A 27,681-nucleotide genomic window follows, 5' to 3' on the forward strand; every position below is an offset into this window, starting at 1 on the left:
TTATAAGAGCCAGTAAGGAGGCTTTTGAAAAACTCATCTCCTCCCATAAAAAGGTGGCCATTGAGCAGCTATAATGTCAGTGTACTTGGAAGCTGCTGTAGGGAAAGAATAGAGAAAGCTGACAAACTGCATAGGGAAAGATTATAGTCAGTTAGGAAACCATTCTTTAATGCTGAATGCTAGGTCTCTGCTGCCTTTTTTTCCCTCCAACTATTGTGCTTTTCTTTAACCCCATCTCACCAGCAGTTATCATATATGTGACCTCACGGAGGTGTGTCTTTATCCATGGGGATATATATATGCGTATAAGCGGTGAGAGCCCAGGCGTTCACCAGCATTTATGAGTCCTGTACTAACAAATGAGACCTGGGACTCCCAGTTCTGGGTCACCCCACTTTGACAACCTCTGATTGGCCATCACAGTGATCAGTCACTGTGCAGCCCACCCCTGTGTTTTCTTCCTCTCTTTCTCCTTGCAGACAGAAACATTTAAATAAACAAAAGTGTGGGGGCATGGCTATCACACTACTGTATGGATGTCTGAGCTCCATGCTCCACTCCAGCACCAGGAAACACCACTAACAGAGGTGCCCAACCTTCTCACCACCGACACCCACTGCTGCCTAGAGGACCACAGCACCTGCAGGAATGACCTGAAAAAGAAAAGATACATCACAACCCAGCAAACTCCCATACTTCTTCCCTCCTCCAAATGATCCAAGATGCTGCCAGCAGCCGCTCACCTGCCTCCTCCAGCGGATCCCTGCTAGTCACTCAGAGCCCACACTCTTCACAAGGATCACAATCACATTCTCCCAAGGCTTCAATTGCACTATTCAGAAACCCAGCTAAATACAAGTCCCGGCTGACTGCTGTAGACCAACTTACAGAGGTGAGCATTGACAACAGTTCACTAGATGATGCCGAGGAACCTAATGATAACCATTAACTCCTTCCCAACCAGCAATCAACCCATACCAGATACTACTTTGAAGGACATGTGTGTCTCATTACGCAGCTCACTCCACAATGATATGATGACTTGCATGCCACAATTAAAAACAGAAGTAAATTAGTTGGAAGGCAGAATCAATCATATAGAACAGAAGATGGGGGAATTTTTATCCTCCCACAACACAGTTACAGGCGCTCACAATGATCAGGAGGAGGAGGTGTCATGGTTAAAAGCAAACGTGGCAGATTTAGAAGACAGATCACGGAGAAACAATGTAAAAATCTGGGGCATAAAAGTCCATTTTACAAACACAGCTGCCTAAATATGCTTGTGACCCGATTCACACCCTACTACCATCCGTGCCTGAAATTGAAATAGCGATAGACAGAATACATCGCTTACCAAAACCCTCACATCTTCCTGACAACATCCAGAGGGACTTGATTATGAGAGTACACTTTTCTCATATAGAGGAGCAGTTTATGTCTGCCTTTTGAAATTCCAAGCAAATCCCAGGGACATACGCAACTCTGCAACTATTTGCAGATCTCTCCCAATAAAGGATGCAGAGCTGAAAATCCCTGCTCCTCATCACGAAGGCTCTACCAAATCATAACATTAAAACAAAAATGTGCTAAAAATACATGCAACCAATGCACATTACCCAGCACTTATGTAAGAATGGTGAACAAAACTAACCTTGAGAGCTAGCTACTTTATGTTTAAAAACAATTGTCATAACTATCAATCAATATAATATTAATCACAGCAGTGCTCCAGACTTTTATAAGTTCATAGTCTTCCACCAATTGGTGATGAAAAGGGCAACAAATCGCAGTCAGTGAGATGTTTTCCTCTGGGTCAAATAGCTCACAGCTTCACTCATCCACCTTTAATCAGAGTAGAAGATCAATCACCCTTTGTGCTCAGTGACCCACATCCCCTCAGGATACAACCCTCACTGCAAGCAAATGCCTCTCATATTACTGATAGGCAAATAGCACTTTTATTAGATCATCCATTTAGGTGGATGATCGGCTAAACAGCATGAAGGAAGTAACATCAGTCCGAGGATCGACAGGGTGGTGAGAAACCGCATGCATTACTGTGATGGCAGAGGTCTGACATCTAATGAATTGGGATTGTGATAAGTGATCAGTATTATCATGTTTGTGAGTGAGTTTTTGTAATGGGAATGAACAAGCAATAATTTGTGAATTGGGATTACACTGTGTGTGTTGCTTTGTTCCCTTATCTTGAGCTTTTAGAGTTTTAAAGTACCGCTGTGGGGAAGGAAGATTTTGGATGGATCCACCTAAATGGATAATCGAATAAAAGTGCTATTTGCCTATTAGTAACATGACAGGCATTTGCTTGCAGTGAGTGTTGTATCCTGAGGTATGTTGTTCACTGAGCACAAAGGGTGATTGATCTGCTACTCTGATTGAAGGTGGAAGAGAGAATCTGTGAGCTATTTGACCCAGAGGAAAACATCTAACAGACTGTTTGGGATTTGTTGCACTTCTCATCACCAATTGGTGGAAGACTGTGATTAATGTTATACTGATTGCTATTCATGGAAATCATAACATTACATATTGCTGGGGATATCCAATGACGTTTACAATCACTAAAGACAATGACACCTCTTTGATTTCCTCACTGGAGGAAGGATTAAAACTGCTCTAAGCCTGGAATATTCTCCCAACACAAGAAATGTCCAACCGCTCTTCATCACAAAAGCTGGTTGTCCATGGTGAATGGCAGTTGGTGACCAACAAACGGAAACAAAAGAAAAGGGTCTCCTGAATACCTCATCCCAACTCAAGAAGTTTCCCACTGGTAATATGGAGAATTAGAACCACAAAGTTCCCTCTTATTCAGATGTGCAGTTCTGCTGCTCCTAAACTCCTGTTGGAGTTGCTTTTTTTAAGCCATAGTTACTGCCTGACACTTGCGTGTCTTGTTCCTGTTTTCTTTTTTCTCTTCTTCTTTGGCTTTAGGTCTAAGAAAGTTTTCCAGTCGTTTAATGAAGCCATCCACACATCCTTGCCAAAGCAAACACGTTACCTCCCTAGCTCCTGTCAGAAGCAACAACAACCAACCTCAACTACAAGGTTTTTAGACTTAACAAAGGTATCGTTTGCATCACTAGCTCTCACAATATGGTACTTCAAATCATTTTATACTACATCCATGGCCTAAATCATCCTGCGAAACGGCTTCACTCTGGAGATAAGCCCTCAAATTGGACTGTGATATTCTATACATTCAGGAGACTCACTTTCACATTTCTTGTGACCTTTTGCTACAAGAAATTTCCACATGTCTTTACTGCTTCAGCACCTAGCAAACGTAAGAGCATGCTCATTGCCATAAAGAATACTATCATATTTACACTCTATGACTCTATCACTGACACTGAAGGCAGATACCAAATCTTAATATGCAAACTTAATAACAAACTTTTCACTATTATTATTTACGCCCCAAATACACATAATTTCTGTTTCTTAAAAAAACAGTTTAGCAAAATAACCACTATCAAAAAGGGATCCCTTGCCATTTGCGGAGACTTTAACATCACTGAAGACTACACTTTGGACTCCTCATCTTCCTCTAAATGCCCATCACCTGTGCTGCAACCTCTTCTTCACATTGAGGACATGTATGACATATGGAGGCTCCAGAATGCAAATGGGTGTGATTACACCTTTTATTATTTTAGACACAACTCTCAATTGAGAATAGATATGATACTTGTTGATAAATTTTTGTTACAGTCAGTATCCTCCTCTGCCATACACAACATAACCTGGTCTGACCACACGCCAGTGTCAATAACAGTGACAGAGGAGAATACTCCTGGGCCTGCATATATATGGCGGGCTAACTCTCAGATTTTTTTTTTTTTTTTAAGTCCGCAAACATGCAACTATAACGTAAAAACCCGTAAGTGTTCACAAAAAATGTGCAAGTGCAAAACACCACACGAAAAAGTGCACTTAGGGGTGTGCTGTGTCCTACCCCTAAAGGGGCTTGGACCACTTACCCTGATCCCCCGGGGCACGAAGCTCCTGATGGGGACAAGGTTCCCAATTGGTCCTCCTGGCCAAAAGGCCTGGTGGACCACCGTTCCTTGTGTCCAGCCGAAGCCAGACACCCAGTACTTGGTCAGGGGGCTCTCCCAAAGAAAAGCCCCCTAGGGATCAGGGGAGGAAGGAACCAAAAGGCCACACATCCTCCCCCTAGACTTCAGGGTAGGCTCGAGGACCCACACCCTCCATCCGTGAAAACACACGCATAAGTAACAGAAAAAGTGACAAACGTGGGAGGTGAAATAAATTAAATAAATAGAAAATAAAAAAGTGGTACCGTGCCAAATTGTGCACAGACCAGGCCCTGAGGCCCGTAGCAAAAATTGCCCTGGACTTAGCCAAAAGGCCTGGTCCTTAGGGCGCTGTGCAAAAAGAGTGTAAAAACAGTGACCATGTGCCATCTTCACACTGTGGGGTCCCACACCCAGGTGTTACTAGTGGCACCCCTGAGAGCGTCTACTCAGGGGGCACTGAGTTTGCGGACTTTCTGCCTCCTCAGCCCCTGGCCAGAACAAGGTAGATCCGTCCAAATCAGGAGGTACTGGGTCTTTCCAGCTTTCCCAGAGGAATTACTCCCAAGGCCCCAGAACGAATCATGGTGCTCCCTGGTTTCTGTCCCTCCGGTACTAGCCTTCCGGACCCCCATCATACCAGTGAGGGTACTATACAACAGCCATCCCCGCAAAGCTAGAATGGCCGGGAGCACCCCCACTGGACACTGATAAGAACAGATACTACACTTGATCTTAGCCAAAAGGCCGAGAAGCCCGAAGAAGGGCTAACTCTCAGATACTACAGTCAACCACTCATGCATATTTCATAACTAAATACATAAAGGAATTTTTTCACCTTAAACACCTCCTCTGTCCCTGATCCATGTACCTTATGGTGTGTCCATAAGGCATATATCCAAGGTGTTCTGCTACAATTAGCTTCCAGAGTTAAGAAACAAAAAAACTTCAAAATAACCATTTCCTGACTGAAATTAGAAGTGTAGAAAACCAAAACAGACATTCTGGGGTTTATTTACTAAAGCTGGAGAGTCCAAAATCAGACTCCCTTCTGCATAGAAACCAATCAGCTTCTAACCTCAGCTTGTTCAATGAAGCTTTGGCAATGAAACCTGGAAGCTGATTGGTTTCTATGCAGAAGGGAGTCTGATTTTGGACTCTCCAGCTTTAGTAAATAAACCCCTCTATGTCTCTTGTCTTAGTTCAAAAGCTCTCTAAATTGCACTCCAATCTCAAATTGCTGTTCACAGAACACCTAGATAAACATTTTAAGCTCTTAAAACGTAAACACTACTCTTCTGGCAATAAAGGAAGCTAAATTTTTGTCCCCAAGACTACAAGAGTATAGGACAACAATTAGCCATCTTATAAATCCTGCAAACAAAAGCAAAATAGTAAATCAAAAAGACACTGCAAATTCATTAGCTGAATATTACTGTTCATTATTTAACCTTAAACTAGACCCTACTACTCCACAACCCTTGGAAAAAGACATAAAGCAATTTTTATCCTCACTCCATATGCCTTCCTTCTCTTTGAATCAATTGACCTCTCTCAATGCTACTATTACACCTGGTGAATTAGCTAAGGCTATTAAATCACTCCCAGTAGGTAAATCCCCAGGACCAGATGGTCTACCTAATGACTGCTATAAACAATTTATTCCGCATTTATCTCCAACCCAATCCCTAACTTTTTTCTCAGCAATGTCCAATACATCCTTCCCTTCAGTAATGCTGAAAGCATACATAATTACCCTGCCCAAACCTGGGAAAGACCCCATGACACCAGCCAATTTTAGGCCAATTGATCGATTCAACAGCACAAAGACTTCACATCAGGAAGACAAGCCTCTGACACCACCTGTAGGATCATCAACATTCTCTCATTGAATACCTTCTCTGCTCTCTCATTGGATACAGAGTATCACGTACCTGGTGATGGAGGCCAATGGAGAGAGGGCTTCCCTTGCGGCTAAGTTCTGGACTCCCCTGAGAGTGGGACAGCGGGAGTCAGGCCCAAAGTTGCACAGGTCGCCTGTAGGAGTGCTGGTTGATGGTCCACTCAGAAGCACAGCTGGTGCACGGAGATAGGTCTGCAGACAGGAGGTGCCTGTGTGTGGTATGCAAGCCCTTCCGGGGTTTAGATGTTTAGTTTACTGGGTAGTCTGTTCAAGCTATAGTCAGGTACCAGATGGGAATCAGAGCAGACGTAGTCAGATGGGATAGCCGAGGTCATACACAGGGGAGCAAGAGAGAGAGTATCCATAAGCCAGGCCGAGGTCAGATCAGGGGTAAGGCAGAGTAGACAGGTCCAATAGTAAGCCGAGTTGGTAACAGGAAATCACGGGTCAAAGTCACAGGAACAGGGCATGGGGAGCTAGAGATCATCCAACAACTTGAGGAAGTTATGAGCCTCCTTATAAAGGCCATCTGGCACCAAACTGAGGCTGATGTGTCCATCTACGGCCATGCAGAGTACTGGCAGAAATGCCAGATCTTCCAGAACTTCTGCCGTGGACAGGACCCTGACACAGAGAAGGCATTCAATAAAATTATTTGAGGATATATTCATCTTACCCTTAGAAAATTTGGATTTGCTGGCCCTACCCTCTCAGCTATTCTTGCTCTATATTCATCTCTCTCTACACAGGTATACACCTCAAACATGCTGTCTAGTCAACTTTCATATTATAATGTGAACTATGCTAAGTCACTTAACTTGGACTTAGGCCTAAATCTAGTGCATAGAGCTAAACTACAAGTCAATTACCCTTATCAATGGAGTGATGAGGGAATTCCTTATCTCGGCCTAAAACTGACAGCGGACACCTCTCAATTAGCTGATACAAAATATCTTCCTCTTATAGAAAAACTATCAAAGAAAGCCAATAAGATTTCTACAGTGGACCTCTCATGGTCAAGAAGAATGGCTCTTTCAAAGTGCTGTTATTACCTCAGATTTTATATAGAACCCTACCTATTCCCTTAAAACCTAACCATTTACAAGCTTTTAATGCCATACTTGACCACCTAATTTGGCAAAACAAAAAACCTAGATGCTCTCAATGTTTACTTTTAAAACATAGGGCCATAGGAGGTATGGGTTTGGTTGACTTACAGGACTAGTAGCACGCTTCTTTGTTAGTACAGCTAAATCACTGTTTTTCTCCATCCTCTAAAGCTCTTTGGTGTGAGGTCGAAGCCGCTACCAGTCCAAATGAAAATGTACAACTTTTTCTGCTCACTCACCTTTGGAAAGCGCATCCATTAAAACACCTCCCACCCACCCTGCAGCCCTCTCTTTCTGCATGGAGAATACTGTGCAATACCCCTCTCATCAAAACTCAAACAAAAATTGTACATCCCCCCAAAAGAAAGGTATTACAATACTGTCCCAGGTATATGCCCAAGACACAATCAAATTTTTCAAGAACTATCTACCGAGTTTAACATACCACATTAAGACCACTATAAATACCTTTGCATTACTCATTTCCTACATCACATAAAAACACCATATGTTGCAATACACAGCAAAACAACTCCAACTCCTTACAAAGGTATATCACTCTTCTACAACCTCAATCAAGATAAACTAAGTTTTTTAAATCACCTCCTTTCACAAAATGGGAGGCTGATCTGGGCATGACATATTCCCCAACAGAATGGCAATCCACTTTTAAGAAAATTTGTAATGCATCTGGTTTTGCCAACCACTGGGAATTAACACAAAAAATAGCTCTACTTTGGTACTTTACTCCTTATAGGATATCCAAATTTCAACAAACTCAGTCGCCGCTATGCTGGAGAGAGTGTGGGGCTATAGGACAACTCATGCATATCTTCTGGACCTGTAAGAGCATCACTAGCTTTAGGAAAAACTTTTTCCATCTCATTTCTGATATTATAGGCTTCCTTACCCCACTGGACCCTGATCTAGCAATACTGAACTTAGACATTGAAAGATTTCCTCCTTTTTGACACTCTACAGCTACACACATCTTACTGGCAGCTAGGATACTCATAACAAGAAGGTGGAAATCAAATATTACTCCCAATCTGTCAGAAGCTATCAAGCTCATATGCACCTACTAGGTCAGTTGTGGCGAACCTTTCTGAGCCCGAGTGCCCAAACTGCAACACAAAACCAATTTACTTATTTCAAAGTGCCAACACTGCAATTAACCCCTTGCCTACCGAGCACTTCTACACCCTTCTTGCCCAGGCCAATTTTCAGCTTTCAGTGCTGTTGCAGTTTGAATGACAATTGCACGGAACATTGTACCCATATGAAATTTTTATAATTTTTTTCCCACAAATAGAGCTTACTTTTGGTGGTATTTAATCACCACTGGATGATTTATTTTTGTGCTATAAATGAAAAAAGAGCAAAAAATAATTTAAAAAAAAGTTTTTCTTTGTTTCTATTATAAAAGTTAGCAAACAGGTAATTTTTCTCCTTCACTGATGTGCGTTGATGAGGCTGCACTGATGAGGTGGCACTGATAGGTAGCACTGGTGAGGTGGCACTGGTGGGCATTGATGATGCACTGATATGCAGGAATGATGGACACTAATAAGGAGCACTGACTGATAGCACCAACTGAAGGCACTGACAGATGGCACTGACTGGAATCACTGACAGACGGCACTGCTGGGCAGCACTGACAAATGACACTGTTGGGCGGCACTGCTGGGCACTGATGACAGCATGAAGAAAGTGCAACCAATAACCAGCAACTGTATTTACATTGGGGTTCAATGACACAGCTATTCACGTGGTAAAAGGCCACTGTGATTGGCCTTTTACCTCATCACTGACAGCGCCGGGTGCGCGCCACTGGGGATGTGCAGGGGGCATGTTCTGGTAGGACGCCCACCCAGAACTAGACAACCGCGCTGTAGCCGTCTTTCGGCTATAGCACGGTTGGCAAGCAGTTAATCTCACCTCTGGCAGTGTCAGTGTGGCTTCCAACCCGGCAGCTCATTCCCATCCAAGCTGAGAATGTTGCCTCTGGCACCGGAGCAATGTGGGAGCCGCTTCCTCTTATCCACAACCATCCCCGGATATGTCACCCGTGGTGCCAGAGCCATGTGGGAGCCGCTTCCTTTAATCCACGCCCATCCCCTGATACATCGCCGCTGGCACCAGAGCCATGTGGGAGCCGCTTCCTCTCATCCATGCCTACCCTGGCCCCAGAGACATGTGGGAGATGTAGTTCGATGGGGGGTGCAGTGTGGACAAGATCTGGATGGCCGGTCAGTGTGCGTGGTCCGTGTGTGCTCATCTTCCTGGAGTGCCCACTGAAATGGCTATGTGTGCCAGCTCTGGCACGCGTGCCATAGGTTCGCCATCACTGTACTAGGTCTATTAAAGTCTCCTAGCTAACCAAAAAGGCAATAGAGCTATCTTTGACTTAAAATGGAAGCTCTGGTGTGATAAGTCTCCTTAGGCTCATCCTATGAGAATTAGGTGTGCCCTCATGGCCCAAATTTTTCTTGATGTCTCCTACCAGGTTTTACAATTTTTCTACTAACCTTATGTCAGACCTCTGTCCTTTAATCTTGTTAGATATTGCAATCTTACTTCACATAGTTTACTTTTAATGACTTCTCTAGCAGAAGTGTTACTTACATAATGCTTAAATAATTCAATATTGTATTTTGTGTGGATAGCCTTCCACATTTGAACTGTTTTTTCAAGTTTTTTGAAAAGTTAATTAAAAAAAGAATGGAATCCAGAGTTTCTAGAAATACGCTCTTTGCTCATAGACTCCAAGGTGGTCTTGGGGTACCCAATGTAACTAAGTATTATCAGGCGAGCCAAATTGCCCCGCTGTCTATGTTGCACGCTTCCTCCGATGTTCCTCTCTGGGTCCTGCTGGAACTGCCTAATTGTGCCCCTATCGCACTATCGACACTTCTATGGCTTCCCCCTGCCCTGCGCCCTACGGCGCTGAGTCCGATGTTGCTCCATGGCCTACGAGTCTGGGACTCGGTACGTTACTCCAGTGGCCTGATGTCACCTTTCTTGCCCTTGCTTCCAATCGTTAATAACCCTCTTTTCCCGCCGGGTCTAGATCACCCGAGGGCATTTTCTTGGTGGGTGGCTCATGGTTTCTCACAGGTGCGACACTTTTTGATTTTTCGGTCCTTTCCCACCTGGAATGTCCTCCGGGAGTCTCGGGATGTTCCCCCAGCGGAATTTTTTCGGTACCTTCAATTGCGGCACTGGCTACTCTCGCTGAGGACCACTTCTGCTTTCCCATATCAGACATCTGCCTTTGAACGGCTTTGCCAGCAGCGTCCGGGCGCCCCGGGCCTTATCTCCCTTCTTTACGCAGCTTTGAACAGATGTTCGTCGCCCACTTCTCTTTCATATGTAGTTCAGTGGGAACGCGACCTGGGAATGACTGTGGATCCGGAGGACTGGAATAAAGCCTGGTCCCTCATAGCTAAATGTTCGTTTAATACGACCACGCTGGAAGCAGCCTATAAGGTATTGTTTCGTTGGTATTGGGTGCCGGCTCGTTTGGCCCAGGCTAACCCTGCCTGTAGTGATCGATGTTTTTGGGGTTGTGGCCATCGTGGCGATGTACTGCATATCTGGTGGTCATGCCCGAGGTTGGTTCGTTTTTGGTCTCGTGTGTTTGGCCTCCTTTTCACTTTGTTTCATCTCTCCATACGCCGGGATGCTCGGTATGCTTTGCTTCATTGCCCCATACCGGGCCTCTTGGCTCGTCAGCAGCGGTTGGCTTCCTATTTGTTTTTATCGGCCACTAGGACAATTGCCCAGGCCTGGAAGAGTCCGTTTGTACTTTTTCAGGGGGTGCGGGATCGTATGACTACTATGATGCTCAATGAACAGATGTCGAGTATATGCAACGACTCTCAACATAAATTTTTGAAAATATGGGAGCCATGGTTGCAATATGCCTTTCCCACGCTCCCCCTGGCCAGTGTAGGGAGGTGATGGAGTTTTGTATTGGCGCTCATGGACCCTTGCTCTCTGGTGTGTGTTTTTATTTATTTATTTTTTTTTTTCTCTTTCTTTCTTCTCTGCTTTTCTTCTTTCCTTTTCTGTTTGTTTTGATGTGACAGTGGACAGCTGTCTTTAGTTGCGATAATCTGAGTTTCACTGATGTTATTGTTACCTATGTGCCATTGATAGCCCCTACGTGGGCATACGTTTTGCCTTATTGGAATTAGAGCGTTGTCTGCTCTATTATGCATTTTCTATCGGTGCAATTGATAGCCCCTGCGTGGGCGTGTTTTGTTGCCTCTGTTTTATACTGTTTAAAATTAATAAAAACCATTGAAATACAAAAAAAGAATGGAATAAACAAAAGTGTGTAAAAAAAAAAAAAGAAAAACAAAGGAAGAAAAAATAGCTAGATCATGGTTTGATCTAAGTCAGTATCAAGGTTAGTGTTTGGGTCAAGTAAGGGTTAAAGGTCAAGGTCAGGGTAAAAAGTCAGTCATGGTCAGTATATTTTGGGCAGGATTTTTTTTTAAAGCATTTTTTAAATTGGTATCACTGTCAGTTAACCTCAGCGTCAGTATGTTTTAGGCAGGATTAAAAAAAGGCAAATTTGCACTATTGTTTCTGGGCTGTACTACGAGTACAAACAACTAAAATACACATATGTGGTATCACTACGATTGTCAGGAGAAGGAATATTTATTTTGTGTTGTTCTTTGATGGTAAGTTATAGTAGTAGTAAGAAATATACAGCTAAATCTAAAACAAAATGATTTTTTTTTACTATTTTGGATCAGAAAAACAAGATAATTTCCACCGGATATACAAAGTAGTATATACGGTTTTACTAACACATGTCAAAGTTGCAAAATTGTGTTCAACCATTAACATTTGTTTTACCCTCAGTCACTATATGGTTAATTGTATTTGTTGGTTGATTTAAGGTCAGTGTCTACCATTAGTTGCTGTTTCCTCCATAACAATCATTCTTTTCTGAAAGGCTTCTTTTTAAAAACATAGAGGTTGATTTACTAAAACTTTATTAAAACTGAAGAGTGCAAAATCTTCTGCAGCTCTTCAGAGCAACCAATCAGCTTCCAGGTTTTATTGCCAAAGTTCAATTGAACAAGCTGAGGTTAGAAGCTGATAGGTTATCATGCATAGCTGCACCAGATTTGGAGTGCTCCAGTTTTAGTAATTCTCCCCCATAGTCTTTTGTTTCATGTGAGATGTTATTTTGGGGCCTTTTTTTGTTGTTTGTTTTTATTTTTTATGTTGATGCAACGCACAGTATTCACTTGTCATTTATCATCTGTTCCTGAAGCTGCCTGGTGCTTTCAACTTGCTGTCATTAAGATTGACCATACCCACATATAGATTTCTTTTGTTCTGTGTGCATGCTAAATGAAAGAAACAGATTCCTCCATCCATGCTAAACAGCGCAAATGAATAAGTCTCTCCTGCTGGCTACTGTACTCTTAGAGCAGGCACCTGCGGCTGTCAGGAACTCAAATTGTGGTTAGATGCAGTCACTATTTGGCCAACAATTTTCTACCCAGTTCATTTGACAGAGATCGATTGAAAAATCAACTTTTTAATGAAAAAGTCACCCATGACTCAGGTTTTGGGAAATTCAGCAGTAATTTGTTGAAATTCAAATTGTGTACGGCAGCTGTAAATGCTAGAAAAGTGTATAAATAAACCATCTCACGTTATATCATCCACAATCATCGGCATACTCAGTAAAGTCTATTATCTCAGATAAAAGCTGCCCTACTGTTAGCCAATATTACTCTGCTTGTCATTTGCAGTGTCCTAATTATTGTAGTAAACCCCATGCCTGTACTCTTTTTCTCTAGTATTTTGAACATTTCAGGGAATTCTCTCTCATTAAAAATTTCCTGTTGCTTGTCAATTTTACAGTTCTTTATCATTAGTGGCAGGACAGTTTTGCATTAGCAAGAATGGGGACAATTTAGTGAATTACTGGCCAATTTCTATCTGTAGGTTAGAGCTGGTCTATTACAGCTTCATGAATAATCTTTTTTCAAAATGAAATGAGTAAGATTGGAGTGATACTGCTGTAAGTAAGCCAAATTTATTATGAAATGAAAAAATCATTTCCACAGTCAAATATGTTCTGCCTGTATGTGCTGTCACTGCAAATGCCTGTAAAAATAGTACTATTTTGTAACATCACATACAGCTAATAAGAGCAGGTTCAGCAAAGTTGAAAAGAGTCTCCTTAAACGTCAAGAGTCATTTAAAACCTATTGCCATTTAAAACCTAACTGCAGTATGAGAAACCTCCATTAACCGCCTTTGTTTACCTTCTTTTCCCAGGAACATTTCAGTACTTACTAATAAAGTAATCAAGTGCAAGTGTTTGCTCTTATCATTGATTTAAATGACAAGTGTTTGCTTTTGTCATTGATTTTTATTTAGTAAGTATTAAAATGTTTCCATAACCTTTTGTAATTTATTCATTAGTCAAATATTTGGGTTCATATAGGTTCTTTTCTTCTGTCAATTTGTTGGTTCTTCCACAGTTTTCCCTCCTGCTGTGCACCTATTGCTTCCCTCTTTTGGATCTGGGTAGTGGGTGAGTCCACTGCTGTGGGGGTACCATTGGTGTCCTGTGATCCATCTCAGGAAGGAATGGCATATTAGTTCAGTTTGGTTCACATACATGATACTGGAACTTGCTAATGTCTTCATGTTGTCCTAATATATTCCTGGTACTAATATATTCTTCTCTATGATACAGTTGCTTCCAAGTAGTTAATCTTCGTGATAAACTTGAGGATGCCAGAACATGAGGATGATCTGAGGAAGGGGCAAGTCCCTGAAACATGTTATCATGATTACCGGCTTCCCTCCTTTGGTTTGACATGGTTTGAGTGCTTCCCTAGCCTTCCAGTTTATCACCACCAGCCCTTGCTTGGGCGATCTCTCTCCAGGTGTTTGACATAACAACCGGATCTGGGACACGTGACTTCTGGTGGACCTACCATCTTAGTGATCCCAGCAGATGCCATCCATACCCCCTTCCCTCTGTCCTGAGGCTCCTGGGCTGAGCAAACTACAGCTGGGTCCAGGATCATGTTTCATCCTCCAGCTTCTGGGAATATGTGTTTCTCCTCTCCACTGGCTTGGTGATGTATCAGTCTTGGCACTCCTTCATGTCATGCTTTTTTACCCCAATATTAAAGTGAATTTCATATTGACTTCCACAGGGTTAGGAGCACTCCTTTATTTTTTTTGTGCTCATGTTTTATTGCTGGTCAGATGAGTTGTTGGAGCTGCCCATACTGTGGTTATCTACATAACCCCTTTAACCTCATTACGCTTGGTATTTGCACCTTTTCCTGATGAAGCTAGCTACTTATGTATCATATGTGGGAGAAATGATTGATATTATTTTATCATTACTGACATCTGTAATCAATTGCTGGAGATTTTGCTTGTATTATGTATTTACAATATCTCATTTATTTTAATGAATGTGGTTTTTAATAGGATCAATGTAATAAAATAATTTATTTTAACTGTTGTTATATGTCGTCTGGCACCTTAACCACTTTCCGCCTGCCCACAATGTACTGTGGATGGGCAGCAGCTACAGGACAAGCGACGTACCCATACGTCGTTGATTTTGTACCAACACAGGGGGGTGCTGCATGCCTGAGCAGGTGCGCATCCCTTCCTCCCACATCTGCTGTGTCCACCGGACACAGCTGAATGAAGATCCAAGTGAACAGGACCCAGCAATCATGTAATCACCAAAATTCAGCTCTTGCCAGATAATTTGCATGGAAACCTATCACAATTTCTGAAACTTGTTTGGGCCTAACCCTCAACATGGTCATTACAAAAAGAATGAATTGTGGTCATATTGGTCCACAGACCCGATTCATCATATTCATCATATGCCAATGTTCTTTGCTGTTACATATATGCCCAACAAGGACCAGCAACATACTGGTACATAGCTAGAATTTTAGTGCTTATACCAGGATGATGCCTGTAGCTACAAGCATCATCCTGGTATAGTTTTTTTCAGGTGGCAGTCAGCTTTCATGTAAAAACAATCCTTGTGGCTAATTAGCCACTAGTTTGCTTTTATAAGCAGTGGGAAGGGATGCCTGCCCCCCCCCCCCCTCCTGCCACCTTCCACGGTTTTCTTGGGCTCTCCTGTCCTACCGGGGAACCCGAGAATGCAGCCGGCAGTTCCACTGGCTGACCATAGAGTTGATCAGAGACTGGAATGTCTCCAGTCATCCCTATGGTTTAAGAGGAATGGAAGCTACAAGCATTTCATAATTTCCGTTTCATTGGGTATATATACAGCACTGCAATTTTAAAATTGGGAAACCATCTGATCACACCAATCTTGGTGTCATCAAATGTTTTAAGGGCAAAAGGAGAGATCTAGATTCTAATAGACCTCAGATTTCTCAGAAAAGAGTACCTGTCACTGCCCATTGCTATCATAGTTACATTCCCTGTGATAACAATAAAAGTGATTAAAAAATAAAAGGGCAGTGTAAAAATTATTTAAAAAAAGAAAAATAAATCATTTAAAAAAATAACCCCCCACCCCTATCCCCGTGCTCGCGCTTGCGTGCAAAGACAACCGCAAGCGGTGTTCCCGTGTCAGTATGTAAACAGAGATTGCACCATGTATGTGAGCTGTCACCACAAAATGTCATATCAAGGGCAGTAGTTCTAGCACTAAACCTCCTGTGTAAATCTAAAGTGGTGATCTGTAAAGGCTTTTAAAGCGTAGCCTATGGATATTAAAAAATTACGTACTTTGTCACCGTTGCACAGGCATGTACAATTTTAAAGAATGTCAAATTTTTTTTGTCATCAATTTGCTCAGCATAACATCATCTTTTATAATTTAGCAAACAATTGAATTGGGCAATATATTGTGTTTTTGTGCAATAAAGTTCTAACAATGTTAGGGGGTTCAAAGTAATTTTCTAGCAAAAAACAAAAACAAAAAGTGTCAGAAAAGGCTTGGTCTTCAAGTGGTTAGAAGAGTGAGTGATGTGTGGCATAAGCTTCTAATGTTGGCCCTGGAAAATAGAAGCTCCCCCTCTAAATTACCTCTTTTTGGAAAGCAGACACTCCAAGTTTTTGGAAAACGAAGAAAGAAAATGAAAATGTCTTTCTTTTTTTTTTCTTTTTCAAAACCCAAAAATGATATCTGAAAAATAGTCACTATGCCTCTTATCAAATTCCTTGGGTTGTCTACTTTCCAAAAAGGGGTCATTTAGAGGGGTGTTTGTACTATCCTGGCATTTTAGAGACTCTACAACTGTGATAGGTAGTGAGGAAGTGACATGAGGAAATATGCCCTTTGAAAGCCTGGGGGTAGTCATTGTATTTTCGGGGCCTGTATGTAGCTAGGCTGTCAAATACTTTCTCACATGTGGTATCTCCATACTCGAAAGAAGTAGCAGAATGTGTTTTGGGGTGTTATTCCACATATATCCATGGCCTGAGTGAGCAATATATCATTTAAGCGACAACTTAAAAAAAAAATTGTCATTTGCCAAAAATTTGTGGCAAAAATTAAAATCTTCCATGGATCCAACATGCATCTCAGCAAATTCCTTGGGGTGTCTACTTTCCAAAAAGGGGTCATTTGGGGGGATTTGTAATACCCTGGCATTTTAGCACCTCAATAAATGTTATAGGTAGTCAGAAAGTAAAAGCTGTGTAAATACCAATATATATATACCATAGTTTAGAGATGCTATAACTTTCACACGCATTAATTGATATACACAGATTTTTCTTTTACCAAAGACATGTAGCAGAATACATTTTGGTCTACATTTATGACTAACTTTGACTAACTTTGAGTTTACAGGATATTTTTTATAACCAAAAGTAGAAAATATATATATATTTTTTTAAATTTCCATTTTTTTCCACTTCTATCACAAAAAATAAAAAACTCAGCGGTGATAAAATACCACCAAAAGAAAGCTCTAGTTGTGTGAAAAAAGGACATACATTTCATTTGGGTACAGCATTGCATGCAATTACCAGTTGAAATAGTGCAGTGCTGTTTAGCAAACAATGGCCTGGCCATTAAGAGGGTTAAATTGTCCAGAGTGCAAGTGGTTAAACATCCTACTACCTTCTCCATTGTATGTTGTTTGTTGGTAAGATGCTGTAACCCAGGCTGGTCTAGTGTTGTTTGGAGGGTCTATGCATCACACTGACCTAATATTCAGCAAATATTCTTCAAAACAAGAATGGTCATCATAGTTGCGATCATCTCCCAAGGGCCCCTGCAACTAGAATTTCCTACAACTTTCTCTCTCTCTCTCTCTCTCTCTCTCTCTCTATATATATATATATTGTACATTGTATGTATGCGCTGTAGTATCTTTATTGTATGAATGTTTTTGCATTTCTATACTGATGTGTATCTATGCAAGATTGTGGTTATTGTTATTTGCTGGGTGCAGTAGTTTCTCTGCGTCCAATGACTTTTCTTGGATTGCTGGTTAAATTGCCAGAAAAGGAATCTCCTCTGGTCAGGGAGGCCTTGTCCTGGGTGGAGGCACTTCCAAAGTTATTATCAAAACCACTCTTCCACTTACCGAAGGTTCAAGTACTCCTAATTAGTAGAATGACAGCATTCAAATTATCTTCTTCAAATGTTACTTTATTTCAACACAAAGTTCATAAAACAACACCAGGTGATGTTTCATAGTAATAGCATGGTTACTACCTACTAAAGAGGTTCTTATATAAAACCACACGAATGGTTGTCTCATTAAAAACACTTGATACAGAGCCCCATATGTTTCATTAAACAAATTATTATTAAAATGGATCTACACTGCATCTGAGCACCACAAACCAAAAATGCTATTTAATTAATTTTTATTATTCAAAGCAAACTCATCCATCCATGGGCAGCACAATGGCTAATTGGTTAGCATAGCAGTACTAGAGTTGTTGGTTTGAATCCCGACCACGGCACTATTATGCTCCAAAGACATGCTGGTAGGTTAATTAGCTCCTGTCTAAATTGGCCCCAGTATGTGTATGTATGAATATGAGTTAAGAAGTGTAGATTGTAAGCTCCTTTAGTGTTAGTGACTGATGTGAATGCTCAATATATATGTAAAGTGCTGCGTAAATTGATGGCGCTATATAGGTACCTGTAATAATAATGTCTCCATGCTTTATGTTGTTCAGAAATCACTTTGAAAAACACCCCTTGCATTTCTGGCTGCAGCCATCTTGTTTAAGGGCAGATTATTCAAATAGCATTTACTTCTTGGAATCCATACACCCTTAGCTCAGGCACACAGGAAGAAGGGTGTGCTTGGCTGAGAAAACCCCTCCTCTCCTCCTGAACTCCTGAAGACTGCTGAGATGCATTGCATCATTTGCCCAGGCATGAAAACTAGGAAGTAACTAAGTAAGTATAAAAAAAATTTAAAACAAGCAAATAGAATATACTTTCTATTTACTAATGCTAGCAGCACAAGGATTAAAAATAGTCAATGTTGATTAAGAGATTGAAGTTCCACTTTAAGTATCCCAACCAGTCAAAGATAAGTTCTCACCTTGTAAATCAACTTTGACTAAGGACATACATGACACCTTGCTTCTTCATTGTATACTGTTTAAAAAAAGGCTAATATCCTATTTGTGATTTAACCCTTGTGGAGATTTTGTACAGATTTAGGTGTCCGTTTGTGAACCAGAGAATAGCTGCGATTCAACGGATCTCAGCTATTCTCTGGTCATTCACAGTTTATAACACTCAGGAGATCCTGTCAGCCCTTCTCTGGAGATCTGTGTTCTCCGTCCAGATTCTCCAGCCCAGAGCTGGAGAATCAGAGGGACCGAAAACTAAGCAGAGATAATTTACCTCTGCTTAGTAAACTGGTCTTTTACTATAATCTGGAGAGATTATAGTAAAATGAGCCGTTTTTCACAGTTTGTAGACCGTTATCCAGCGTTTGGAAACCGTTCTCCCTTCGTTCGGAGAACTGCTTCATAAACTGCATTCACAGGAGAACTTTGTTCTCCGAGAATGCCGGAGAACTGAGCAGCGATCTATTACCTCTGGTTCACAAACGGACACCTTAGCACTCTCCATAGATAATCATTGAATTTTTAGTACAAATTCAAACCAAGGAAATTCAGTAAAAACTATGTTTGAAGATACCGCATGTCAAGTGAGTGTGCAAGCAAAGTAATCTTATTTTATTATTAAACAATAGATGTTGAATTCCAGGGAATGTGATTTTGGCTGGCTTTATCTTCAGTTTATTATTCACTAATTTGACTTAATACATAAGGTGAATATTCACAAGCATATTGGGTCTATTATATGAATATAGAGTAAGTTATTGATAAATATACCTCTAAATTTCTCTTGTCTATAATAGTGATGATAATGAAAGAGATAAGTCACCTCACTGCAAACATAAAAAAGCTTTCACCCAGCTTGAGCTTCAAATTTAAAAAAAAAGTAAAGACTTTTTTCTCCTTTTTGTTGTTTTCATTTTTTTTAGACAATAGGGAAATATATGTTTTTTGCTTCTTAGTACGTTTTACTGTTTTATGTAAACAAACAAATATCAAATAATGGTAAAACACACACACAAAAAACCCCCAAAACATTACAATATACTGTTCCATAAACATTTTCAAGGTGCTATTTCAAACATGTTGTCTAATAGACGTGTGTTTTCTTTGTTACAAATTGATTTTCAGGAGAAAATTAGATTTTTGGAGTCTAATGTATACGAATCTCTGAAAGGACATATCAACCAAATTTTGCAAAAAAGAACAGCAACTTTTTTTAATCCCCCCGGAGCAGCGAATATACAAAATTAATTCTGAAGATACAGAGCGAACGTTGAAAACAAATTGATTCAGCATAACAAATATGACAAAACTAAATTCTTCAATGAACAAATGCATCCTAAATTAAACAAAAATTTCTGGTGTGCACATGACTATTGTTCAATACTCGTCAACTAACAAAAAAAAAAAGATACTCCCCCCCCCCAAAAAAAAAAAACAAATGATCACACAGAACATAAGAAAAAGACATTAAAGAGCCACACAAACTCCTTTAACCGCTTGCCTACAGGGCACTTTTACCCCCTTCCTGCCCAGGCCAATTTTCAGCTTTCAGCGATGTTGCACTTTGAATGACAAGTGAGCGGTCATGCAACACTGTACCCAAACAAAATTTTTATCTTTTTTTGAAAAATATAGATCATTCTTTTGTTGATTTTTAATCACCACTGGGTTTTTTATTTTTTTGCTAAACAAACTAAAAAAAGACTGAACATTTTGAAAAAATGTTTTTTTTGTAGTTTCTGTTATGAAATTTTGTATATAAGTCATTTTTCTCCTTCACTGATGTGTGCTAATGACGCTGTAGTGATGGGCACTTTTAAGCTGCACTGATGGGGACTGAAAGGCAGCATTCATACAGTCATGGCCGAAATTGTTGGCACCCTTGATATTTTTCCTGAAAATCAAGTATTTCACACAAAAAAGGTATTGCATTAACACATGTTTTGCTATACACATGTTTATTCCCTTTGTATGTATTGGAACAAATATAAAACAGAGGCAGAAAAGCAAATATGACATAATGTCACACAAAACCCCAAAAATGGGCTGGACAAAAGTATTGGCACCCTTAACTTAATATTTGGTTGCACACCCTTTGGAAAACATAACTGAAATCAGTCGCTTCCTATAACCATCAATAAGCTTCTGACACCTCTCACCCGGAATTTTGGACCACTCTTCCTTTGCAAACAGCTCCAGGTCTCTCTTATTGGAAGGACACCTTTTCCCAACAGCAATTTTAAGATCTCTCCACAGGTGTTCAATGGGATTTAGATCTGGGCTCATTGCTGGCCACTTCAGAACTCTCCAGCGCTTCTTTGCCATCCATTTCTGAGTGCTTTTTGACGTATGTTTGGGGTCATTGTCCTGCTGGAAGACCCAGGATCTTGGACGCAAACCCAGCTTTCTGACACTGGGCCCTACAGTGCGACCCAAAATCCTTTGGTAATCCTCAGATTTCATGATGCCTTGCACACAGTCAAGGCACCCAGTGCCAGAGGCAGCAAAACAACCCCAAAACATCATTGAACCTCCACCATATTTTACCGTAGGTACTGTGTTTTGTTCTTTGTAGGCCTCATTCCGTTTTCGGTAAACAGTAGAATGATGTGCTTTACCGAAAAGCTCTATCTTGGTCTCATCTGTCCACAAGACGTTTTCCCAGAAGGCTTTTGGCTTACTCAAGTACATTTTGGCAAACTGTAGTCTTGCTTTTTTATGTCTCTGTGTCAGCAGTGGGGTCCTCCTGGGTCTCCTGCCATAGCGTTTCATTTCATTTAAATGTCGACGGATAGTTCGCGCTGACACTGATGCTCCCTGAGCCTGCAGGACAGCTTGAATGTCTTTGGAACATGTTTGGGGCTGCTTATCCACCATCCGGACTATTCTGCGTTGCAATCTTTCATCAATTTTCCTCATCCGTCCACGACCAGGGAGATTAGCTACAGTGCCATGGGTTGCAAACTTCTTGATAATGTTGCGCACTGTGGACAAAGGCAAATCTAGTTCTCTGGAGATGGACTTGTAACCTTGAGATTGTTGATATTTTGCCACAATTTTGGTTCTCAGGTCCTCAGACAGTTCTCGTCTCCTCTTTCTGTTGTCCATGCTTAGTGTGGCACAGACAGACACACAATGCAAAGGTTAAGTGAACGTCTCTCCTTTTTATCTGCTTTCAGGTGTGATTTCTATATTGCCCACACCTGTTACTTGCCCCAGGTGAGTTTACAGGAGCATCACATGCTTGTAACATTCTTATTTATCCGCAGTTGTGAAAGGGTGCCAATACTTTTGTCCAGCCCATTTTTGGAGGTTTGTGTGACATTATGTCGAATTTGCTTTCTTTCCTCCCTTTTTTTGTTTTGTCCCAATACACACAAAGGGAATAAACATGTGTATAGCAAAACATGTGTTAATGCAATACGTTTCGTGAGAAATACATGATTTCCTGGAGAAATATCAAGGGTGCCAACAATTTCGGCCATGACTGTATATGGCACTGATAGGCAGCATTTATTGGCACTGATAGGCTGCACTGACTGGCACTGATAGGCAGCACTGATGGGCACTGATAGGCGGCATGGACTGGCACTGATAGCACTGATTGGTGGCACTGATAGGTGGCGCTGACTGGCACAGGTAGGCAACACTGACTGGCACTGATAGTTGGCACTGAAAGGCAGCTCTGATGGACACTGATATGTGACATTGATGTGCACTGATGGGTACTGGTATGTGGCACTGATGGGCACTGACAGGTGGCATTGATGGGCACTGACAGGTATCACTGATGGGGCTACACTAATCAGGTGCCCTGATGATCAGTGTAGATGTCCCCTCTGAGTAATGCCGCTCACTGGCTGTCCTCTCCTAACGTGCTGTCAGCGTGAGGAGAGGACTGCCAATAACCGGCATTTCCTGTTTAAATGCAATCAGCTGTGATTGGACAGCAGCCGATCAAATGACAGAGCCGAAGTCATCGGCTCTTTACTGTGATCGGTGATCCACTGTGTCCCTGGGACATGCATGCACAGTTAGAGTGGGAGGAAGTCATATGACGTCCTCCCAGAACGAGAGAACCACTGCCCGCCCGTCATTTCCTTATATGGTGGGCGAGAGGCGGTTAAAAGCTGAAACCGCACAACACAGCAAAAATTACATTTGTTTTAATTTTTATATGTAAACATTTAAAATTACATTAATTTGGATTTTTATCACTGCATTGAATACGTTTTTTTCCAGAATCAATATTGTAATGCCTTTATCAACGCATAAGTGCACCTTTCGTAACATGTTACATGCTAAACTCATATCCAGCGTGTAACATGGAAATGGACAGGCCCCCGCACCACCCAATCCCCATTGTGACAGCTAGAAGGGGATATTCTCCTCCCTGCTAGCTGTCACAATTTGAAAAAAAAAATCAGCCCTGCGGGGCTCCACTCACTTGGCCGTCTCATTCATTCTCAGTGTTCTGTGAATGAACTACAAGTCCTGACATTCTTTAAGGTTGTCGGCTTGAAGTTCTCAATTAACTATGCTGTGGCATGCCATGGTACTTCATTGATTCTTCCTGTCAGTACATCCTGTAAGGGCAAGCAGATATACTGACAGGCCTGCAGAAGACCTGTATGGCACCAGCAATCGGAGGCTCCAGAAACAATGCACATTTTATACCTGCAAAAAAATGTGCATTTATTATTTTTTGTCAAAAGGTGAACCTATCATTTAACACTACAAATCACAGGATAACATTGAACTGTTGCTGAGTTACAAACTGCTTTATTTCCCAGACAGAAGGACAAAAGTTAACTGCAGTACTGTTAATGGCAAACCGGCTCTGTTTTTAAATACGGATTATGACTTATCATGCTGTCCTGGTTCAATCACTGTATAGGTGGATATAAAAACACAACATATTTTATTTTGGGAAGGGGCACTTTGGTATCACCATTTCCAGAGAATCTTATCTGGCACTGATGCTGAATAAAAATAGGAAAGTTATGAAACATTCAATTAGCGGGCAATATGTATTGTCTGCATGTATGATTCAATCCATCACATTTACAGTAAATTCAATGCTTTTCCTGCATTTAGCATTTTATCAGTATTTACATTTTTAGAGGACCATATCCTGGCACTGGTGCTGAATAAAAATTTGAGAATTAGAGTGGGGCTTTTTGATATGATCACATTGGTTTCCAGAGAACCTTACCCGGCACTGGTGCTGAATAAAAATCAGAAAATTATGAAATCCAATAAGTTGGCAATGTGTCTTGCCTCCATGCATGATTCTATCTATCACATTTAAACTCAGTGCTTTCCCAGGATTTATAATATTTTGGCATGTTTTTTCTTTTTTAATTGCTAACATTCTTATTAAAAATTAAATAATGGCAAAAATAAAATGTAGCAATAAATGTATAAAACCTTAGCAAATTCTACTAGTTCTACACAACTAGTGAGCTAAAATTGCTCATGGCAGGCCAAGATTTAAACACAGCAGGTATAACAGAAATTATAAGCAAGACTTGTGAGCTGCTATATCAGATACTTTGTGCCAAACCAAAATACAAATTAGTGGATCGCCTACACCTAACACATACTCATACAAATGTGCCTACTACATATATAACCAAAATGTGCCGCGCCCCACTTTTACCAATATAGGTGTCCGTTTGTGAACCAGCGGTAATAGATCGCTGCTCAGTTCTCCGGCATTCTTGGAGAACACAGTTCTCCTGTGAATGCAGTTTATGAAGCAGTTATCAGAACTAAGGGAGAACGGTCTCCAAACTCTGAAAAACGGCTCATTTTACTATAATCTCTCGAGATTACAGTAAATGATCAGTTTAGTAAGCAGAGGTAAATTATCTCTGCTTAGTTTTCGGTCCCTCCGATTCTCCAGCTCTGGGCTGGAGAATCTGGAGGGAGAACACAGATCTCCAGAGAAGGGCTGACATGATCTCCTGAGTGTCATAAACTGTGAATGACCAGAGAATAGCTGAGATCTGTTGAATCGCAGCTATTCTGTGTGTCATAAACGGACACCATAATTCATAAATATGTGCAATTTCACTCAAATAATATATAAGTGCAATTTTACACAAATCCACTATATAAATAACAAAAAATTGTCCATATATAATTCTTTACAATTTTTGTGTTCACTTTAATATTTGTATTTAGTGCTTCTTAATCCACCTTCAGTGTCAAAATTCACTTCAAAACATCGTTTGTGCTCTCACCTCAAATATATGACCAAATCATTAAGTGAGGTCATATAAAGCCTGTGTCCCTTTAATTGGATTAAGTGTGGATGGGATGGTATCCAGCTGAATAGGACCCCCTTCGCTCACCTAGTGGCTCTCCTCCATCTGTGGGTATGTTAAGAGAATACAAACAAAAATAAAGGCAGTGCAAACCATTTTTATAAAAAAGAAAAAAGTCCAAATAAGTCCCAAATAAAAGTCTCTTGTTTTTTTTTAAAAAAACTTGCTACAAAAATTGTGACTCCCAATGTGCTCACATCATCTGTAGTGGTTCAAATATTCACCCACTCACCCAATCAGGTGATTTCCCAGGTTGGTAATAGCTTTAGGAATCAGAAACACACTTTGGAGGTAGGATGGGATCTTCACAGTTATATAACACTGAGCGAATCTCCAATATCTTCAATATCTTTCTGAACAATCCCTCTCGAGTGGATGAAAAAAAGAAAAGAAAAAACAAATTGTGTAATACTGCATAAACTAAAAAACAGTACTAATGTTCATCATTCCACTCGCATTTAAAAATTGATCACAAGCTGAATTTCAGCAGTAGTGATATCCTGCGTGTAGCCAACTGGTGTCACTACAGAACCATCAAGCGTCGTGACGTCAAAGCCCCTCCCCTATGCAATACGCTACCGAGTCACATGGCTTCATCAAGGGGAATAAACATAGTGCTTTATTCTTATACCAAGCATTTATTGTGCTAAAATGTTACTCTCACATGTGCAGTATGTAAAAGCGCTTTATGCAGTGTAATTGTCTCCAATACCGCTACTGATTCTGTCCTGTGTGCAGCCAGCTGGTATCTCTAGATCAGGAGGATAAGAACATCTAGTCTACAGTGTCTTCAAATATGGTAATATTTCACCTGTCACTTACTTATTAGCTTCAGTCCTATAATGAAAGAATATGTACACGTAGGGGGTTATCTACTAAAACTGGAGAGTGCAAAAGCTAGTGTAGCTGTGCATAGAAACCAATCAGCTTTCAGGTTTTACACCCTGGTCATATCAAAGCCAATTTTGAAATCATGCGACCTGGAGTGAAGGTGCACGATTTCAAAGTTGGGTGACTTGCCAATTTCAGATGCGATTTGAAAGACATTTGACACAGATGTCTCTGCAAATCACGCCAAAGTAGTACATGTACTACTGTAGAAATCAGTGCGATTCCGACCAAGTCGGAACTGCACCAATTTGCTCTAATTGCGGACAATAGGGTGCGAATTATAACTAATACAAAAAGTGCGCTGTTCACTTAAAACCCCAATGATATAAGTACTAAAATGACCATGTTTTCAATTAATGTGTGTATGATAATACAAAAAAATCACCATAGTATATCATATAAATCAATAAACATTGCACAGATGAACAAATATTGGTATGAGTTTAGGGAGTAGAGAGATAGATCTGGGTGTCATCGACGTAGTCATACAGTCATTCTAAAATCCCAAAAAACAGCTATCGTCCAGGATTTCATCACAGGACCTTTAGCTTTTTTAGTGATCCAAGATTTTAATTTCAAATTTCTAGAATTATTCCCAAAGTAATGGGTATGAAATTCAAACCTGTGAATAGACAGAAACAGCAATATAATCAAAACAGATGGGGAAAACGTTTTAAGAATCTAATCATGGGGAATTAGCAAAGGTTTAAGAAATATAGATACTGACAAATTAAATAATTTCTGTAAAGAAAGGAATACAAGCTTCCTATTGCTGTTCTCCTTGTGGAAATGCTAGCTCCCAAGGCTGAAAAGTTGTCCGTCTAACTTCAATGTATCCTAGTCACTGACCCAGAAAAGGCCTGAAGATCAACAATTCTCACTTCAGTGCCTCAGGTCAAAAAATTAAAACATAATTATTTCATGACAGCTTTCCCCTAATGTGGTAATTAGAGATGAGCGAAGTATTCAAAAATTCGATTCGACTGATTCGGCGAATTCGTGGAAAAATTTCGATTCGAGTCGAATATATTCGCTGTGAATTTAACTTAAAAAAGGGTGTTTCTAGGCTTCAGAGAGACTTAATATTAGTGCTGAACACTGTACCTTTAATTTAAATGCCCTTGGAGTCTGCTGGGGAAGAGAAATAATACTGTCAGGCAGTATGACATGCAGATGAGTGCCGTCGATCTTAGAATCACCGCACACTTCACTCATTTGGCCAGTCACGGGGCCAAAACCAGAGTGTGGAGCCACAGTGTGGCGGTGGAGGCAGCAGCAATGGGAGGCCATACAGCACCCTATGACAAAAATGGAAACCACCAGCAGTGTGAGGAGACCTGAAAGTGGCACATGGCAGAGTGTGGCGATAGAGACAGCAGCAATGGGAGGCCGTACAGGGACCCATGACACACTCTGGACCTGGCAGCAGCATGAGGAGGCGGTACAGGGGCCCATGGCAGATTACGGGCCTGGCAGCAGCATGAGGAGTCGGTACGGGGGCCCATGGCAGATTACAGGCCTGGCAGCAGCAATGGGAGGCCGTACAGGGACCCATGACACAATCTGGACCTGGCAGCAGCATGGGGAGGCGGTACAGGGGCCCATGACAGATTACGGGCCTGGCAGCAGCATTTGGAGTCGGTACGGGGGCCCATGACACACTCTGGACCTGGCAGCAGCATGAGGAGGCGGTACAGGGGCGCATGACAGATTACGAGCCTGGCAGCAGCAACTTGGACAGGAGGACGTTCAGTTTCTGCACCGTCTGGTGC

The 27,681-nt window shown here is 41.1% G+C and overlaps 1 pseudogene; it reads right to left on the bottom strand.

The window, feature by feature from the left end:
• Nucleotides 1-4,707: 4,707 nt before the first annotated feature.
• Nucleotides 4,708-4,823, bottom strand: LOC149473830 (U2 spliceosomal RNA; annotated as a pseudogene).
• Nucleotides 4,824-27,681: the final 22,858 nt, after the last annotated feature.

Source organism: Staurois parvus, unplaced genomic scaffold (genome assembly GCF_062004578.1).
Source record: "Staurois parvus isolate SC_StPar_1 unplaced genomic scaffold, SC_StPar_1.0 ptg000011l, whole genome shotgun sequence".
Lineage (NCBI taxonomy): Eukaryota > Metazoa > Chordata > Amphibia > Anura > Ranidae > Staurois > Staurois parvus.